This window comes from Acinonyx jubatus, chromosome C1 (assembly GCF_027475565.1).
Source record: "Acinonyx jubatus isolate Ajub_Pintada_27869175 chromosome C1, VMU_Ajub_asm_v1.0, whole genome shotgun sequence".
In the NCBI taxonomy this organism is placed as follows: Eukaryota; Metazoa; Chordata; class Mammalia; order Carnivora; family Felidae; genus Acinonyx; species Acinonyx jubatus.
The window spans coordinates 106,487,026-106,509,073 of record NC_069381.1 but is presented as its reverse complement, the minus strand read 5'-3'; the positions used below and the strand labels follow the sequence as shown (position 1 = coordinate 106,509,073).

Genomic DNA, 22,048 nt, shown 5'->3' with positions numbered 1-22,048 from the left:
CTTATTATGTGCTATCCATTATTGTATGGACTTTAAATAAATTAATTCTCACGAGTACCCTGGAAACATATACTATTATTACATATTTTACAGATGAGGAGACCAAGGCTCAGAATGTTAAGCAATTCACCTAAGGACACATGGTTAATGGCAGAACCATTGCTAGCCCTGGCCAAGGAGATCGATTTCCTGAGGCTCTTCAGAAAACCAACCTGCCCACTGCTGTCAGACACCTCAGAGAGGGAGCCCCAGATATGTACAGTCTTTCCACAGCAGCCTCTGCCTCTCCCACTCCCTGTTACCCATAGTTACACATGGGTGCTGCCACCAGCTCTATGACTGGGTCACAGCCAGGAGAGTAGCACTTGCTTCTGGTTTCCCCAGGCCTGAACAACTAAGTCAACACTCATGCAGGAAATTTAGAAAAGTGTTATAAATAAGAGAATACAGTATTTTCAGAGGGAGAGAGGAAGAAAGAGGTATTTGAGAAATCCATATATCCTTGATTTGGACTTTTTTTTTCCATAAGAAAAAAGATTTGTTTCATTATACCATAGCTGCCTACCATTTCAGCTGCCTACCAACATCCCAAAGATAAGAAGAGGGAGTGCAGCATCCCTGAAGACGTCAGGGCACTTTTAGTATTCAGGCGGTACTCACTCACCTGAATACGCTTAGGATCAGAAGGAAAGAAGACTCTTTGGAAAACACAGGGATCCCCCATCTCCAAGTCCCATAAGCCTCTTTCTACCTCATTTCACTTCAACAAATACCAGCTGTCTACTATGTTCTAGGCATTGATAATACAAAGATGAATGAGATTTCTGAAATCTCATTGAGTCAGTTCAATCCTGAAATCTCACTCAAATCTTATAGGAAAGACAGATATGTAAGAGGCAATTCTAACTGAGGGGGAACAGGCTGCCATCAGGAGAGCACAAAGGCTCTAGCATCTTGCTCCTGAAAGATCTCAATTTCTCAACGGTATCCTGGAAAATGACTCTTAGAGTGGGAGGTAGAGAGAGAATAAAAGATGCATCACCACTTACTTGGGGTAAGGAGCAGTTAGCTAATGAAATGTTGTGTTGAAAAGGGAAGCCAAAAAGAAATTAAAATAAAACAGAAGCTAAAATGCAGAAAAGCAAAAATCTTAGGTAGGACGGGCAGCTTTATGTAAGACCCCCTACCTGGGGGCCATGGCAAATAACATGGATGGAGGAGGAGCTGCTCCATGCAGAGCAACCTGAGAAGTCAGGACAATTGCTCCCTCATGCTCCGGAGGGACATGACCTTCTTTGTTGCACCATCAGAAATTTAATTTTGTTTGTCTTCTTTTAAAATGTGAATACCTGTGGGAGATGATGCATGTGAAGTCACCATCGTCTTGATTTGGAACAGTGGCATTTTGCCTTAAGAGTTGGGAGCCTCTGAGAGTTGGGGCAGGTTTTGGATTGCAGGCCTGAGGGCAAGAAGCAGGAAGAGGACTGAGGATGAGGGGAAGACCCTCTCCTCCTGAGGTCTGGCTTGACCACTTGCTACCTCAGTCCATTCTATCACGAATGATCTCCTCTCTGTTCTGGGCAGTGAACTCTCCTTCTCTCTGGCCATTCTCTATACAAAGCTATCTTCGAGTCTGCACCCCAGTCAGTGGTGACTCCCATGAATCCTGCCTATGTACCAGCCACCCAGACAGACCAGAGAAGGGCATACTTTCTTTGACCAGCCAGCTCAGCCTTGGCCTCAACCCACCCTTTTGAGCCAGGTAGCTCTCTCTCTCTCTCTTTTTTTAAGTTTATTTATTTATTTTGAGAGAGAAAAAGAGAGCACGAGAGCAAGTGCACATGAGTGGGGCAGGGGCAGAGAGAGAGAGACAGAGAGAGAGAGAGAGAGAGAGAGAGAGAGAGAGAGAGAACGAGCAGAGCCTGATATGGGGCTTGAACTCATGAAGCACAAGATCATGACCTGAGCTGAAATCAAGAGTCAGATGCTTAACTGACTGAGCCAGCCAGGCATCTCGGCCTAGGCCCAAGTTGCTCTGACAGCACACCTGCTCCAAGCAGATGCTTCCCATGCAAACCTTCACCACATGCACTCTGCATCACTGTTTCCTCCTTATCTCCAGCCTCCCCACACTCAAGGGCCACCTTCCAAATATATCGACTTTGGCCCACACTCGTCTCTGTAGCATTCACTACAGCAAAAACCCTGGGGAAGAGGAGGTCTTCCAAAGATAGCTTGCGCACAACTGTAGTCTCTTAGTTGATGAACTCCAAACCTGAAAAGGCAGTAGCTCAATGTCTTAAGTCACCTAACCTTGAATATCATATGTCTGGACTGTGCTGTCCATGACTACTCTGACTACAACCATATACTGACCGCTGGATCACACACCCTCATCCCTTCAAGATTTCGGTTTCTAATTCACTGTCAACTGTCTCCGACGAAAATCTTGTCCTAATTCTTGGCAATTTCAATATTCTTCTGGATAGTTCTTTGTGTGTCAAGCTCTGTGTATAGTGCTTTACAAATACTATCTTATTTCACCTTCAGAACTCATTTCTCAAAGGAGGAAAGTGAGAGTTGGAGCAAGTAAGCAATTTGTCTAATTCTGCACAGCTATGTAGTGACGCTGAGCTGTTCATATCATAAAGCCTGTGTTCTTGACTGCTATACTGTGTTGTCTCCTACTGGTAGAACATGTACCTTTCCTTGGTACGTTTTGGACTTATTTCACTCAGCATAATACCTTCTAGTTCCATCGACATTGCTGCAAATGTCATGATTTAATTCTTTCTTATTGCCAACTAGTATTCTATTGTATATTTAACCACATCTTCTTTATCCATTCATCAGTTGATGGACATTTAGGCTCTTTCCATAATTTGGCTATTGTTGAAAGTGCTGCTATAAACATTGGGGTACATGTGCCCCTATGAATCAGCATTCCTGTATCCTTTTGATAAATTCCTAGTAGTTCTATTGCTGGGGTGTATGGTAGTTCTATTTTTAATTTTTTGAGGAACCTCCACACTGTTTTCCACAGTGGCTGCACCAGTTTGCATTCCCACCAACAGGGCAAGAGTGTTCCCATTTCTCCACATCCTCACCAGCATCTGTTGTTAATTTTAACCACTCTGCCCAGTGTGAGGTGGTATCTCAGTGTGGTTTTGATTTGTATTTCCCTGATGATGAGTAACATTGAGCATCTTTTCATGTGTCTGTTGGCCATCTGGATGTGTTCTTTGGAAAAGTGTCTATTCATGTACAAGAGACTCACTTTAGATTGAAAGCCACAAATAGGGTGAAATTGAAAGGATGAAAAAATATACTCCACGCAAATACTAACCAAAAGAGAGCTAAGGTGGCTCTACTAATTCAGGTAAAATAGACTTTAAGTCAAAAACTATTACAAAAACATTACAGATTGATAAAAGGATCAACCCACCAAGAAGATATAACAATTTTAATATATAAGCATCAAACATCAGAGCCCAAAATATATAAAGCAAACATTACAGAATTGAAGGGAGAAACAGACATCTCTACATTAATAATTAAGACTTCCAAACATCACTTTTAATATGGTAGAACAGACAATGGAAGATCAATAAGGAAATATAGGACTTGAACAAAACCATAAGCCAATTAGACCTAATAGAAATATACTGAACACCCAAGAACAGCATAATACACATTATCTCAAATTCACATAGAACATTCTCCAAGACAAACCATATGTTAGGACACAAAATGAGTCTCAATAAATTTTAAAAGACTGCAATCATAAAAAAATATTTTTAGCTATCACAGTGGATAAAAATCAATAACAGAAAAAAAAATACAAATACAGGGAATTAAACCACACATTCTTAAACAACCAAAGGATGGAAGAAGAAATCAAAAGGGAAATTAGAAGATACAGATAGTCCTTACTTATGATGGTTCAACTTACGATATTTCAGATGTACATTGGTGCAAAAGTGATATGCATTCAGTAGAAATCCTACTTTAAATTTGAATTTTGATCTTTTCCTGAGCTAATGATATGTGATACTATTAACACTCTTGTGATGCTGGGGAGTGGCAGCCATGTGATCATGAGGGTAATGGAAATACATTTACAACCATTCTGTTTTTCATTTTTAGTACATTAGTCAATAAATTATATGAGATATTTGATACTTTATTATAAAAAGGGCTTTGTGTCAGACGATTTTGCCTAAATGTACACTAATGTAAGTTTTCTGAGCATGGTTAAAGTAGGCTAGACTATTATGGCTTAAATATGATATTCAGAAGGTTAGGTGTATTAAATGCATTTTTGAATTATGATACTTTTACTTTTTTATTTTTTAAAAGTTCTTATTTTAATTCCAGTTACTTAACATAATGTTATATTAGTTTCAGGTGTACAATTCAACACTTCCATACATCACCCTGTGGTCATTACAACAAGTGCACTCCTTAATCCCCATCACCTATTTAACCCATTCCCCCACCACCCTCCCCTCTGGTAACCAATAACTGTTCTCTATAATTAAGTGTTTATTTCTTGATTTGTCTCTCTCTCCTTCTTATTCTTTTCCCTTTGCTTGTTTTCTTTCTCAAATTCCACATGTGAGTGAAATCATATGGTATTTGTCTTTCTCTGACTTATTTCACTTAGCATTACACTCTCTAGCTCCATCATATTGCTGCAAATGGCAATATTTCATTCTTTTTTATAGTTGAATAATATTACATCTATCTCTATGTAGATATATCGAGATATGTTTATAGATAATATATATACATATACATATACATACACACATACATACACCACACCATCTTTATCCATTCAACAATCGATGGACACTTGGGTTGCTTCCATATCTTGGCTATAATAGTGCCATAAATGTAAGGTGTATGTATCCCTTTAGATTAGTGTTCTTGTAACCTTTAGGTAAACACCCAGTAGTGTGATTCCTAGATCACAAGGTAGTTCTATTTTTAACTTTTTGAAGAACACCCCCTACTGTTTTCCACAGTGGCTGCACCAGTTTGCATTCCCACCAACAGTACAAGAGGGTTCTCCATTCTCCACATCCTCACCAACACCTGTTGTTTCTTGTGTTGTTGATTTTAGCCATTCTAACAGATGTGAGGTGAAATATCACTGTAGTTTTGATTTGTATTTCCCTGATGATAAGTGATGTTTAGCATCTTTTCCTGTGTCTGTTGGCCATCTGTATGTCTCCTTTGGAAAAATGTCTGTTCATGTCCTCTGCCCATTTTTCAAATGGATTATTTGCTTTTTTGTAGTTGAATTTTATAACTTCTTTACATATTGTGGATACTAATCTTTTATAAAATATGTGACTTACAAATATCTTCTCCCATTTGAATTATGATACTTTCAACTTACAATGTGTTTACTGGGATATAACTCTACTATAAGTTGAGGAAGATCCGTACATTGAGACAAATGAAAGTGAAAACACAAAATACCAAAATCTATGAGATACAGTGAAAGCAATGGTAAGAAGGGAATTTACAGCTATAAATGCACACATGGATAAAAGAAGGTCTTAAATCAATAACCTAAGCTTATGCCTTAAGAAAAAGAAAAGCAAATTAAACCTAAAACTGGTAGAGGAAAGAAAACTCACATTATTAAAATCAGATATAAAAAAAGGACAATACTACTGATGTTACAGGAATAATAATGCTATGAACATTTATATGCCAACACATTGGCTAACCTAAATGAAGTGGACAAATTCCTAGAAATACACAATACACCAAAACTGAATCATGAAGAGATAACAAATCTGAATAGACCTATAACTTGTAAATAGATTAAAACAGTGGCCAAAACTCCCCCTAGCCCCCCCCCAAAAAAAAAGAAAAAAAGAAAAGAAAAAGCCTAGAGCCAAATGACTTTACTGTTAAATAGTACCAAACATTTAAAGAATTAACACAAATTATTTTCAAACTTTTCAAAATACTGCAGAGGAAGAAACACTTCCTAACTCATTCTATGAAGCCAGTATTGACACCCAAACCAGACAGACAATACAAGAAAACTACCAACCAATATTTCTCATAAATATTGTTGTAGAAACCTTCAATAAAATATTAGCCAACTGAATTCAGCAGCATATTAAAAGGATTATGTATCATGACCAAATGAGATTTATCTCCAGAATGTGATAATGGTTCAACATAGGAAAACTGATTCAGTAAAATCAATTACTAGAATGAAGGCGGGGGTTGGGGTGGTGGGGGTGGAATATACGATCATCTCAACTAATGCAGGAAAATATTTGACAAAATTTAACACCCTTTCTTCACTAAAAATAGAACAAACTCAGTAAACCAGGACTAGAAGGAAACTTCCTCAATATGGTATGGAAATTCCACACCTAACATCATACTCGGTGGTCAAAGATTACAAGTATTTTCCCCAAGATAAGAACAAAATCTGGATTCCCACTTTCTCCACTTCTATTCAACATAGTACTGGAAGTCCTCACAAGAGCAAATAGGCAAGAAGAAAAAATAGAAGGCATTAATATTGAAAAGGGAGAAATAAAATTATCTTTGTTTGCACATGACATGACCTTGTATTCCAAACACCCGTGCGCGCGCGCGCGCACACACACACACACACACACACACACACACACACACACACAAACTGGTAAAGCTAATAAACAAGCAATTCAGCAAAAAATAAACCAATTTTGTGAGACACAAAATTACCACACAAAATTCAGTTGCATTTCTATGCACTAATAATGAAAAATCCAAAATGAAACTAAGGAAACAATTCTATTTACAACAGCAGGAATAATTTGACCAAGGGGGTGAAAGACTGAAAACTATGTAACATTGCTGAAAGAAATTAAAGAAGATGCCAATAAATGACATCCCATGTTCACAGACTAGAAGACTTAATATTGCTAAGATGACAATACTACCTAAAACGATTTTCAGATTCAATGCAATTCCTATCAAAATCCAATGACTTCTTTTTGAAGAAATACAAAAACATATCCTAAAATTCCTATGAAATACCAAGGGATTCCAAATAGCCAAAACAATCTTGGAAAAAAAGAACAAAGTTGGAGGTCTCATACTTCCTGATTTCAAAACTTACTACAAAGCTACAGTAAGCAACAGTATAGTTCTGGCATACAGACAGACATATACAACAATGAAACAGAAGTGGGAGCCCAGAGATAAACTCTTACATAAATGATCAAATGATTTTTGACAAAGGTGCCAAGAAAGGAGTCTTTTCAATGAAGGGTTTCGGGAAACTGGATATCCACCTTACAAAATTACTCAAAATGGCTCAAAGGCCTAAGTGTAGGAGCTAAAAAACTATAAAACTTTTAGAAGAAAACATAGGAGGAAAGCTGCATGACAATGGATTTGGCAATAATTTCTTAGATGTGACACTAATACACAGGTAACAAAAGAAAAAATAAGTTGAACTTCTAACAAAACTTAAAACTTTTGTGCATCACAAAACACTATCAAACAGGGTGAAAAAGAATGAATAACCTGAACAGATTTATATTTATTAAAGAAATTAAAACAATACCAAACAGTTATGAAATAATTCTCTACAATCTCTTCCATAAAATAGAAGCAGAGAGAATACTTCCTAGTTTATTAGATTATACCAGCCTTGTTCCAGCTTTGAGAAGAATGCTGATGCAATTTTGATTGGGATTGCATTGAATGTGTAGATTGCTTTGGGTAATATTGACATTTTAACAATATTTATTCTTCCAATCCATGAGCACAGAATGTTGTTCCATTTCTTTGTATCTTCTTCAATTTCCTTCATAAGCTTTCTATAGTTTTCAGCATACATCTGTATGCTTTTACATCTTTGGTTAGGTTTATTCCTAGGTATTTTATGATTCTTGGTGCAATTGTGAATGGGATCAGTTTCTTTATTGTCTTTCTGTTGCTTCGTTATTAGTGTATAAGAATGCAACTGATTTCTGTACATTAATTTTGTATCCTGCAACTGCTGAATTCATGTATCAGTTCTAGCAGACTTTTGGTAGAGTCTATCGGGTTTTCCATGTATAATATCATGTCATCTGCAAAAAGTGAAAGCTTGACTTCATCTTTGCCAATTTTGATGCCTTTGATTTCCTTTTGTTGTCTGATTGCTGATGCTAGCACTTCCAACACTATGTGAAACAACAGCGGTGAGAGAGGACATCCCTGTCGTGTTCCTGATCTCAGGGGGAAACCTCTCAGTTTTTCCCCATTGAGGATGATATTAGCAGTGGGCTTTTCATAAATGGCTTTTATGATGTTTAAGTATGTTCCTTCTATCCCGACTTTCTCGGGGGGTTTTATTAAGAAAGGATGCTGAATTTTGTCAAATGCTTTTTCTGCCTCGATTGACAGGATCATATGATTCTTATCTTTTCTTTTATTAATGTGATGTATCACATTGATTGATTTGCGAATGTTGAACCAGCCCAGCAGCCCAGGAATGAATCCCATTTGATCATGGTGAATAATGCTTTTTATATGCTGTTGAATTCGATTTGCTAGTATCTTGTTGAGAATTTTTGCATCCATATTCATCAGGGATATTGGCCTGTATTTCTCTTTTTTTGCTGGGTCTCTGTCTGGTTTGGGAATCAAAGTAATGCTGGCTTCGTAGAATGAGCCTAGAAGTTTTCCTTCCCTTTCTATTTTTTGGAACAGCTTGAGAAGGACAGGTATTATCTCTGCTTTAAATGGCTGATAGAATTCCCCAGGGAAGCCATCTGGTCCTGGACTCTTATTTGTTGGGCAATTTTTGATAACTGATTCAATTTCTTCCCTGGTTATGGGTCTGTTCAAGTTTTCTATTTCTTCCTGTTTGAGTTTTGGAAGTGTGTGGGTGCTTAGGAATTTGTCTATTTCTTCCAGGTTGTCCAGTTTGTTGGCATATAATTTTTCATAGTATTCCCTGATAATTGCTTGTATTTCTGATGGGTTGGTTGTAATAATTCCATTTTCATTCATGCTTTTATCTATTTGGATCATCTTCCTTTTCTTTTTGAGAAGCCTGGCTAGAGGTTTATCAATTTTGTTTATTTTTTCAAAAAACCAACTCTTGGTTTCATTGATCTGCTCTGTAGGTTTTTTAGATTCTATATTGTTTATTTCTGTTCTGACCAGATTATACCAGCCTTAACCTAATACTAAAACCAGACAAAATAATATTATAAGAAAAGAAAATCATAGACCAATATATTTCATGAACATGGATACAAAAATCTTCAACAAAATATTAACTTAAATCCAACAATGTACTAAAAGAATTAAATGCATCTAAAAGCAGAATAAAAATGTCTGAGGCAAAAACTGATAGAAGGACAAGGAGAAAGAGAAAAATCCATTATTATATAGTTGGAGATTTCAACACCCCTCTATTAGTAATTGACACACCAAGTGAGATCTAGTTATGCATGGCTGGTTCAATATTCTAAATGCAATCCATTATATAAAAAGACTAAAGAAAAAAGATAATTAGACCATATTAATGATTAAGAAAAAGCATTTGATAAAACCTAATACAATTCGTGGTAAAAAAAATAACTCTCAAAAATGGGATTATAGGAGATCTCCCTCAACTTGATAAAGAACATGTAAAAACCTACAGCTAACATCATAGAGACAATGCTTCCCTGCTAAGGAATTGGAATGCCATGGATGTTCCTTCTCACCATTTCTATTCAACATTGTACTAGAGGTCCTAGTTAATGCAATAAGATGAGAAAAGGAAATAAATGTATGCACACTGGGAAGGGAGAAATAAAACTGTCTTTGCCAACAGATGATGTAATTGTGTATACAGAAAAATCCCAAAGAATCAGTAATCAATAGCATCATCATCATCATCATCATCATCATCATCATCATCATCATCTCCTAGACCTAATAAACGATTATATCAAGTTTCAGGATACAAAGTAATATGTAAACATCAATTGCTTTCCTATATACCAGCAATAAGCAATTGGCATTTTTATTAAAAATACAACCACCAGGGGCGGAGAGTCTCCTCCTGGGTGGCTCAGTCGGTTGAGCATCTGATTCTTGATTTTGGTCAGGGGATGGGGCCCTGCATCAGGTTCCCTGCTGAACATGGAGCCTGCTTGAGATTCTCTATCTCCTTCTGCCCCTCTCCCCCACTCATACACACACTCTTACTCTCTAAAATTAAAAAAAAATAGGAACACCTCTTACATTAGTACCTAATTAATTATCTAAATTTATATGTAATTTAGATATAAATCTAACAAAATAGGTACAAGATCTAAATGAGGAAAACTACAATGCTCTGATAAAAGAAATCAAAGAAAGCTAAATAAATGAAAAGATAGTCCATATTCATGAATATGAAAACTCAGTATTGTTGGGACACCTGGGTGGCTCAGTCGGTTGAGCAGCTGACTTCAGCTCAGGTCATGATCTCGCGGTCAGTGAGTTTGAGCCCCGCATCGGGCTCTGTGCTGACAGCTCAGAGCCTGGAGCCTGTTTCAGATTCTGTGTCTCCCTCTCTCTGACCCTCCCCCGTTCATGCTCTGTCTCTCTCTGTCTCAAAAATAAATAAACGTTAAAAAAAATTAAAAAAAAAAAAAAAGAAAACTCAGTATTGTTAAGATTAAGTTCTTCCCAACTTGGTATATATATGCTATGCCATTCCAATAAAAATCCCAGTAGGCTACTTTGTGTTCTGATTCTAAATTGTTTCTGATTCTAAAGTTTATGTGGAAAGGTATATAAACTGGGTCTAAAGTTCATATGGAAAGACAAAAGACCTGGATTAGCCAGCACAATATTAAAGAGGAATAAATTCAGAGACCCAAAACTACCCGGCTTTAAGACCATATAGCTATTATTCAAATTATAGCTACTTTTCAAGACCATATAGTTAAGGTATTTATCTACGGTATTAATTTACTTCAAAGCTACAATAATTAAAACAGTGTGGTATTTGTTAAAAAAAAAAAAAAGAAAGAAATAGATCAGTCAATGGAACAGAATAGACAGCTTAGAAATAAACGCACATAAATATAGTCACCTGATCTTTGACAAAGGAGCAAAAGTCAACACCATAGACTATAGTTGTAGAAATAGTTCTAGAATAACTGGACATTCTTACACACAAAAAATTAATCTAGACATTGGCCTCCCATCTTTGACAAAAAAAAAAAAAAACAACTAAAAATGGGTCATAGACTCAAGTGTAAAATACAAAATTATAAAACTTCTACAAGATAACATAGGACAAAATCTAGGTCACCCTGGGTTTGGCAATGAGTTTTTAGGCATGACACTTAAAGCACAATCAAGGAAAGAAGAAACTGATGAGCTGGATTTCATTAAATTGAAAAACTTCTGCTCTGTAAAAAACACTATTAAGAGAATAAGACAGCAAGCTATAGACTGGTAGAAAATATTTGCAAAACACATACTTGGTAAAGGACTTAAAATTCAAAATATACAAAAAGCACTGAGATATCAACAATAAGAAAACAAATAATCTGATTAAAAAGTAGAACAAAGATCTGAAGGATACCTCACCAAGAAGATATACAGATGATAAGTGATGAAAAGATGCTCAACATATGTCATTAGAGAGTTGCAACTTATGACAACTATGAGATATCACTACACATCTATCAGAATGGCTAAAATCCAAAACACTGACAACACCAATGTTGACAAGGATGTGGAAAAACAGGAACTCTCATTCATTCCTGAATGGGACGCAAAATAGTACAGCTACTTTTGGAAGGCAGTTTGGCAGTTTCCTGCAAAACTAAACAGACTCTTACCTTACAATCTGGTAATTACACTCAGTGGTATTTATCCAAACGATCTGAAAAGTTATATCCAAAAAAAGCTGCAGATGAATGTTTATAAGGGGCTTTATTCAAAATTTCCCAAACCCGAAAGCCAAGATGTTATACAACTGGTAGATGGATAAACCATATGTAGTTTATCAAGATAAAGGAATATTATTCAGTGATAAAAAGATATGAGCTATCAAGTCACAAAAGATATGGAGGAAACAAAAATGTATATTGCTAAGTGAAAGAAGCCAGTTATAAAAGGATTCCAACTATGGGATATTCTGGAAAAAGCAAAGCTATAGAGACATGAAAAGATCAGTAGTTGTTGGCAGTTGTAGGAGAGAAGTGGAGCACAGGGGATTTTTCAGGCAGTGAAACTATGTTGTATAATATTGTAATAGTGAGTAGATGATATTATGCAAGTTTCAAAATGCCCCAAAACTGTACAACACATGGAGTGAAGCCTAATTACATACAGAATTTAGTTAATAATAATGTGTTACTATCGGTGCATCAATGTAACAAATGTACCACATCAATTCAAGATGTTAATAACTAGAGAAACAATCAGTGAGTGATGGTAAGAAAAAATATGTGAGCTCTCTGTACTTTCTGTTCAGTTTTTATATAAACCTAAAATTGCTAAAAAAGATTAAGTATATAAAAAATTAAACCCCCAAATGCCCAAGTAACTCATAGAAAGAGTGGAAAAAGAAAATAGAGAAAAGGGGGAGGACAAACAGAAAAAAATTTAATGATGGAAGACTTACCCCTACTATATCAATATTTACATTAAATGTAAATCATCTAATTATAGAAATAAAAAGACAGAGATTTACAGAGTGGATTAAAAAGCATGATACATATGCCTCCTGTCTGCAAGAAATTTTCTCCAAATACACCTGTAAGATAGGTTGAAAACAGACAAATGGAAAAAGATACATCATGCAAACACTGGTAAGAAGAAAGCAAGAAAGACTATTTTATAACAAAAAAAACTAGACTTCAGGAAAAAGAAAATGACCAGAGACAGAAAGACACATTACATAATGATTAAAGAGCCAATCCCAAAAGAAGACATAGCAGTCCTAAATGTATATGCACAAATGAACAATATGTGAAGCAAATACTGACACAACTGAAGGAAGAAATATACAGATATGCAATATAGTAGAAAAGTTCAACCCTCTGTCAACAACTGATAGAACAACTAGATGGAAAATCATCAAGGATCGCAAAAAGCTCTACAATGCCATCAACCAGTAGAATCTGATAAAAATTTACAGAATACTTTTCCCAACAACAGCAGTTCTTTTCTAGAGTGTACAAAACATACATCAAGTTAGATCAGATTCTGGCTATAGAACAAACCTCAGTACATTAAAAAGAAACTGAAATCATATAGAATATGTTGTCTGACCATAACAAAATCAAACCAGACATCAGTAATAGAAAGAACACAACAATCCAAAGACTTAGAAACAAATGAACACATGTCTAAATAATCCATGGTCAAAGAATAAGTTTCAAGGAAGATGTAAAAAAAATAACTAAATGAAAATGAAAATGCAACATATAGAAAATGGTGGGACACAGCTAAAGCCATGCTCAGAGGGAAATTTATAGCACTAAATGCACAAATAAGTCTCAATCTATAACCTAAATTCCATCTCAAGAACTTAGTTCAAGAAGAGCAAAATAAGTGTAAAACAAAAGGAAATAAATAATAATAATATAAATATAAATAATATATATAAATATAATAAATATAATAATAATAAGTCTAAGATACAAGGAAATAAATAATAAACAGCAGAAATCAATGAAGTGGAAAACAAAAACAATAGAGAAAAATCAATAAAGTGAAAGAGCTAGTCCTTTAAAAAGTCAGTAAAATTGACCAAGCTCTAGCCAGACTGACAAAGAAAAAAGAAGGTACAAATTATTGATATCAGAAATGAAACAGGAGACCCTGCCAGTATCAAAAGGATAAGAATACTACAAATAATTCTATATATATAAATTTGACAACTTAGAGGAAATGGAACCATTCATCAAAAAACACAAACTACCATACAATCCAGCAATTGCACTTCTGGGCCTTTATCCCAGAGAAAGTAAAACTTACCTTTATACAAAAACCTGTAATGCATGCCCATAGCAACTTTATTCATAATAGCTCAAATTCAAAATAGCTTAATATTCATAATAGATCAAAACTAGAAATGGCCCAGATGTCCTTCAACAAGTAAATAGTTACACAAACTGGTACATCCATCCAATGGAACAACAGCCATTGGTATATACACAGCTTGGATGAATCTGCAGAGAATTATGCTAAGAGAAAAAAATCCAAACCTAAGTGTTACATACTGTATGAATCTATTTATATAATATTCTTTAATTTTTTAAGTTTTTATTTAAATTCCAGTTAATTAACATACAGTGTAATATTAGTTTCAGGTATACAATATAGTGAGTGATTCAACACTTCCTTACAACCCCTAGTGCTTATCATGAGTGCACTCCTTAATCCCCATCTCCTATTTAACACATCCCCCCCCCCCCAACTCCCCTCTGGTAACCATCAGTTTGTCCTCTATAGTTAACAGTCTGTTTCTTGGTTTGCCCCCCGCCCTTCTCTTTGCTTTTGTTTCTTAAATTCCACATATGAATGAAATCATATGATATTTGCCTTTCTTTTACTGACTTATTTCACTTGGCATAATACTCTCTAGCTCCATCCATGTTGTTACAAATGGCAACATATATAATATTCTTTTTTAAAAAATATGGAGCACTTCAGGAATTTATGTATCATTTTTGCACATGCTAATCTCTGATCATTCCAATTTTAGTATATGTGCTGCCGAAGTGAGCACTATAATATTCTTGAAATGACAAAATTATAGAGATGGAGAACAGATTAGTAGCTGTCATTGGTTAAAGAGGGGGCATGGTGTGGCTATAAAAAAAGCAACAGGAGAGATCCCTGTAGTAATGGAAGTACTACATGTCTTGATGGTATCAATGTCAACACCCTGGTTGTGATATTGTGCTTTAGTTTTACAAGATGCTGTCATTGGGAGAAATTGGGTGAAAAGTACATGGAAGCCCTCTGTATTATTTCTTATAACTTGTATGTGAATCCATAATAACTTTCCCCCTCCCCAAATTTAACTTAATTATTTAAAAAATCTTATCCCTACTCACTAGCTACTGTGAATCCTCAGGGTACCCTTTAAGGAAGTTTGAGCAAATTTTGTCTCTATTTGCCATAAAAGAAAGAGAAGGCACACACAGACAGAGGCAAATCACACTGAGGACTCATGCCTGAGTGTTGAGCCTAACCATGTCCTGGGTAGCCATGACCTGGGGTATAGAAGACTAACTTTTAGCTCTATGCTGCATGCACAACAATTCCTCTTTCTCCCACCACTTGGGGAGAAAACAGGGGAACCCACTCTTGTACTGCCACCTTGTGGTTTGCTGAAAATAAAAACGAACAGAATGGAATTGATCATGGGGTGTCTGAGTGAGACTGAGATGCTGGTTTTACAGATGGGGAGATCCCTAAAATGCTGGTAGCTTGCTGGGGTCAAACAGTTAGTAAGCTATTCATTAATTCATAAAGGGAAAAAAACAGGAACTAATTTATGCTGTTGGGCCAAAGGTGCCAGGAAAGGCTAAAACAGAGAAACAAAAAGTTCAAAATTCTTCATTAATCTGGAAAGCCAATTTCAAAATAGCCTCCTGCTTTCATCTGTTAGGGAAAGAGCCCCATGTGATCTGTTACCACCAGGGGGCAGTAAGGAACCCAAAATAGTTGTCATTTCATTGCAAAGGGCCTTGATCAATGCAGGTTATCCAGGGAACCTGGGAGTTATTTCCTGGAAATCCAAGGCTGTGTACCGCTGAACCAAATTGCACCCCCGGAGCACTCTTACCCACCTGCTGTCACACACACACTTCCCAGTGTTACTCTATATGGTTTTTGATCTCCTACCAGTTGGGATTCATTTCTTTGACCATGAAAGAGCTGGCATACTAGGGAGGACTATAACTGAATCAGACACATGTCCTAGTTAGTTCTGCCACGAGTAGCTATGGTAATAGTGTCAATCTCTGAGTCTTCTTTTATTCTTTCATAAAATTAGAGAAATGACAATAATATTTATTGAACCTATACCTTACACAAGTCTCATGACGGCCATATGAGGTAGGTACTATATCCTCATTTTACAGAAGATGAAAATGGGGCACAGAGAGAGAAATCAAGTAACTAGGTCGTGGTCACATAAGCTAGGAAGTGGTGAGTCAGGATTTAAACCCAGGCAGTTTGGCTCCAAGCCTGTGTGTGCCCATCCCTCTGAAGATCAAGAAAGGCAATAAAAGAAAATTAGTGTCCACAGTTAGCCCTGTATTAGTTGTCAGACTTGGAGCTTTGCAGTCTTTGGAGCCTTTAAAAGCATGTTCTACAAGCTAACACTGAGTGTGTGGATGAGTGGCAATGGGTGAGTATATGGACATGGTACCAGCAACATTTGTTGCACAGCTGCAGGCCAGGAGGTGCTCCTGGGCAGCCTAAAAGAGGTGGCCCCTGCTCTTTGAAGGTGGGCTACCATGAAGGCCTGACCCCATCCCATCAAATTGCACCATGGCCCTGTGAGGTACTGGTGCTCCCATTTTACACATATGGCACTGATATCCCAGCCCATTCTTCCTCCTCTACTCCTTTGTATCTTCTTGTAATCCATAATCCCAAAACAACAGGGAAATTCTTCCCTCTTGTAAGGAACTGGCAGAAAGACAGTCTCCTTTCTCAGTGACTCCTTTAGAAACCCCTTTAAGAACATTGCAAACATTAGACAAAAGAGTTTTCTAGCAGTAAGACTGCAACTGTACCCAGTGGTCATGGGGAAGGGACACACAATTGGTATAATTCAGCTCAAAGTAGCTCAAAGAGGAAAGCTGGGAAATAGGAGGAGCCAAACTCTGGAGTAATTTCTGCTGACAAGAGGCTTGGGTGGGGGAACAAGAGGGGTTTTGCTTTAGGACAGAGGAGCTTGTGGGTATAGAGGTCAATAGTGCCAGGTTTCCTAAGACAATCTCAATTTCAAAATTTCATCTGCTGTCAATCACACACTCCTAGTTTTAGTACAAAACCATTTTTAGCTTCTAGGGCAAGTTCTAGACTGCAGAAGTCTTTGAAAGCAAGGCTTACAAACTGGGGTGTGCCTGGTACAAGGCTGGCATTTCTCCACATACCCCACACCGCCCCAGTTTCTCCCTGAAGCCTAGGCTCTGCATTTTGATAATCAGCGAAGAAAGACCCATTAACCGTTACCAACAAGGTAAACAACTTGAAATAAGCTTGAAGTCATTTTTAGAAAGCTAAGCCTATTCCCTCCAGAGAAAAGAATAGCAGTTCCCTTCCCGCTAGGTGCACTGCCTAGCAGAGCAGAGCAGCCTTGCAAGACACCATCGCTCAATTTTACAGATATGCAGTTTGTGCTCTGCCAGGTTAAGTACTCACCTAAGGTGAACAGCTGACAGGTGATGCACCAAGATCTGAAACCACATTTCACCAGTTGCTATGCCCAACATGTTTTGTGGATTGTGAAGGAAGAATTAACATCAAAGCCAGGGAGATAAGGTCTCTCCCTTTTTCTTGCTCCAGTGGTGGGAGAACTGTAAGGGAGTGAATCAAGTTGTTTGATTTTTTTTTTTAAGTTTATTAGTTTTTGAGAGACAGAGAGAGACAGAGCATGAGTGGGGGGAGGGGGAAGAGAGAGAGGGAGACACAGAATTTAAAGCAGGTTCCAGGTTCTGAGCTGTCAGCACAGAGCCCGATGTGGGGCTCAAACTCACGGACTGCAAGATCATGATCTGAGTCGAAGTCGGATGCTTAACCAACTGAGTCATCCAGGTGGTCCCAACTTCTTTGATTTATAACAAGAAGTTGGAGGGTCTTCCCAGGATCTGGGGGAGTAGACCTGAGTTTCCCAGATTGCTGGCATGAAGCATATCCTGAGGCAGGGTCCATAGGATTTAGAAAACAAATGATGAGATTGACAATTAGGTAATTATGGAAAATGCCTTAAGGTTAAATTGAGTTTTTTCTTAAAGACTTCTCAAAGTATCTGCACATTAGTGGGGATTTCAAAGCTCTGAGTATAGGAAGCTGAGGTTTAGAAAAGTCCCTTGTCCAAGGCCAGTGTAGAGCTCAGACAGCTGACCCACACCACAGCTCTCTCATCCGCAGGCTGGGTCCCTTGGGCCTTTTTATGAACCAAGGTCTTCTGTCAGTAAACTGAAGTGACTATTATATGGTAATGTCTTTGGAGTTGCTCTTCCTTTGACATTCCACGGCTGCAGATCTGCTTCTAGGAAACGCCCACCCCTATCCTAATGCTTACTACAGTGTTACCTAGGACCTGGTACTTCCTCCTCAGAATCTCTGTTCCTTATTTACAAAGTAAGGCTGACAGCACTTGTCCTAGGAAAGCTGACAATTAAATGACAACCTGCATTTTTAAAAATTTTTTAACATTTATTCATTTTTGAGAGACAGAGACAGAGAACAAGTGGGAGAGGAGCAGAAAGAGAGGGAGTCACCGAATCTGAAGCAGGCTCCAGGCTCCGAGCTGTCAGCACAGAGCCTGACATGGGGCTCAAACCCACGGACCACGAGATCATGACCTGAGCTGAAGTTGATCGCTTAAGACTCAGCTATCCAGGTGCCCCAAATGACAACCTGTATTTAGACACCGCACACGTAAGTAGCACTCAAATAGTTCCCTCCCCCTCAGTTTCCATCTTGGAACTAACCCCGACTGCCATGACTTTGGGAGCTTGTTTAATTTTCTTTCGCTCACCTCAATACACGCAATTCTGAAAGGCTTACCTGGGAATGGATGCAGGAAAATAAGGACCATTCAAACATGAAGCAATGCTCTGTACTAGAGGAAGGAGCAAGGTCAGAGAGCCCCTTTTCTGCTTCCTCTCTAGGTCAGTGTCACAGCAGCTCATGGCCAGGAGATATATGCCCTCTGGCTGAATCAATCTCTGGGCCCACCCCTCTACACTTCGTGCCCACTTCTGCTTTTTCCATCTTAACATGCCCATCCCTCCATCTGAAATATACCCCTTCTTGACTATCCAGTTCTACCAAAAGGCCTATCCTATTCCCAGGGGACATGTTAAGTCTCACCTCTTCCATTAGGCCTGTCCTTACACATTTTGCCAACATTCACCTGTCCCATCCTCTTATCTCCTCTTTCTTCCCAGGGCTGGGAAGGAACATGAACAAAGGAAAGGCAGCAACACATATAGAAGAAACAGTCTCAAAGGCCAGTGATCTCTCCTGCAGAAGTATTTCTCCACTGTGCCCTTGTAGTGGAATGACGGAAGAGGATGAATATTGTTCTCAGAGGCAGGAGACTTCTGCATTGCACCAAAACCTTGAGCCTCTTCAGTGAATGTGCCCAGAAAGGCAAATAATAGAGCTTTTCAGTTGTTGCCAGGGCAAGCCTGAGAGCAAAACAGGTCCTCTTAGCCATGACTAGTTCCAGTGAGAGGGACTCACTGAGCTCCTTCTATGTGTGCGTGCACCTAATGTCCAAGAACCAACCCAGTTCCCAGCCAGAGCCTCTGGCCCTCAAGGTTAACAAGCAAAACACAGAACCATTTCTACCCTTTTCCTGCAGGGTTTCACTTGATAAGAAGTGGCCATTCCTCCGGGGAGGAAGGGCTCTGTTTGAGTGCAAATGCATCAACTTTCTGTTCCAACACAGAACATACTCTGCCGGTGCTCCCCCTGCCTCTCTGGCTTCCTCCCACACCCATATTTCTCCCTAACTGTGGAAGCCATTGTCCCTGCCCCCACTCCCTCAGGCAGCTTCTATGCTCTAATTCTAGACAGTCCTGGGGCGTCTGGTCTACTGTGGCTTCAAGTGCTGTCTGTGTGCTCAGCACACCAAGTGGCTGTCACCACCTTCCTCTCCAGACCCACAGACCTAACTGCCTACCAGGTCTCATTGCTTACCTCATAGACACCTCAAAGTCAGGTTCCAAACAAACCATCTCTCTCTGCCCCTTCTGTACTCCCTACTCACCAATCAGCCATCTGATACCATCATCAGCCCATCTGATGAGTGCAGAAACCCTGAGTGAGCCCTTCTAGACCTCTTCTCTCATTCATCCCACATCCTAGCTGGCTCCAAGTCCTGTGGGTTATACCTCCTGAGTGCTCTAGATATATCCTCTTCTCTGTCCCATTGCCACTGATCCAGTTGTATGCTCTCATTACTGGCAGCTTCCAAAGTACTTCTCAGGCCTCCAGCCTTATTCTTCCCACTCTGTCGCCAGACCGGTCTTTCTAAATCATGAATTAGACAGTTTATCACATCATCCTCTCCAACAAAACTCTGTGTAGGCTGAATAATAACACCCATGGCATTCATTTCCTAATATTCAGGACCTGTGAATGTCACCTTTTATGGCAAAAGGGACTTTGAAGATATGATTATATTCAGGATGTTGAGATGGGAAGACCACCTTGGATTATCCAGGTGGGCCCACTGTAATCATCATGGACCTTCTCAAGGGGATGAAGGAGGATCAGAGGAGGAGACCATATGATGCTGAAAGCATAGATGAAGTGATGCTTATGAAGGTAGAGCAGGCCATAGGCCAAGGAATCTAGGCAGTCACTAGAAGCTGAAAAAGCAGGGAAATGGATTCTAGAATAAAAGTATCAGACACCAGAATAATGTGGCTCTAGGAAGAGAGACAGTAGGAGTTATTTTATTGAGTACCATGTGAATGGCCACCTCTTTGTGTATAAGGCTGGTTCTAGGTGGAATGAGGCCATCCTGCTGTTGGTGGGTCCAAACCTCATCCAGATCCTACAGCAGGCCCAGTGTTTTTATTCAGCTCTAAAAAGGTTTCCCTGTTCAGGTCCCTGGACCTAACTTGGCAGGGATTTTAATCCACAAAGGAATGTGGCTGCCCAAAGAGCTAAGGTTATGTTAGGATGCATCAAAAACACAGCTAGTACAGGAGAAGAATGAGGTCAGTACCATATGCTCCTGGGCTAGTCAGGCCATAATAGACTAATCTCAGTTCTGAGGCCCATGCTTCAGTAAAAGACTGACAGATTTGATCACAGAATGGTGAATAAGATGGGAAAGAAGCTCAAAACCATGCTAAATAAAGAATGATTAAGCAACTGAGTTTGTTTAACTCCAAGGGGGGGGGGGGAAATGGCTTAAAAGGCAGGAAAAAGATAAAGATCTTTACCTTTATTAACTATCACATGGAAGAGAAATTAGACGTGTTCTGTGTGGATTAGAGGAAAGAAAGAACATCCACTAGTGACAGTACTACAGGTGCACATGAGGAGAAGAGATCTGGGACTGTGATTGTGGGCAGCTCATGTAATACTGAAGGGCCAGATTTTTTTCATCTGGAAAATAATGATAATGATGAGGAAGATAATGACATCACCTATCCCATATGGGAAGAATTACTTGAGATACTATTTCTGAGGCTCAGCACAGTCTTGCAATAATAACTGCATTATAAATGGTAAGGCAGTATTATCAGCAGGAGAAAGATTCTACTTAACACAAGGAAAGACTTTCCAGCAATTAGAGCTGCCCAACAGCATGTGAGTTGCCTCAGAAGGCACCTGCGAGGGTTGTACAAGGAAGGAGCACTTGAAAACAATTCTCTAAACCCCCACCATCTACCCAAAGCCAACCTATCTCTAAAGGCCCAGTGCAAACATTTTCCTCTTTTGAGATGCCTGTTTATGACTATGCTAACCCTCTCTGAATTCTTCAAAATCTTAAATTGTGGTGATAAATTTCCTAATCAAACCCTTGTTTAAAAACAAGCTCCTCCTGTGAGGACAAGGAACACAACTTCGGTATTTTACAGCACTGTTTGAGTTCCACACGTGACAGAGATGTTCAAGAAATGCTGGCCAGTTGACTGGTTCCACTCCCAGAACACAAAGCCATTTCATGTCTCTGCCATCAAATGGAAGGCATTTAATGCAGCTGCTGTCACTTATACCTCCCCACCTTTTAAAATATTTATTGAGGTATAATTTACATACCATACAAATTACCCATTTAAAGTAGACAATTGGATTTTTTTAAATAAACTCA

At 38.5% G+C, this 22,048-nt stretch overlaps 1 protein-coding gene and 1 pseudogene across 6 annotated transcripts in view; both read right to left on the bottom strand.

Annotated features, from left to right (window-relative positions):
* Window positions 1-22,048, bottom strand: part of ARHGEF4 (Rho guanine nucleotide exchange factor 4) — a 261,691-nt gene that overhangs the window by 219,163 nt on the left and 20,480 nt on the right. The gene's annotated exons all lie outside the window — the stretch shown is intronic.
* LOC113598355 (uncharacterized) lies at window positions 14,657-14,752 on the bottom strand (annotated as a pseudogene).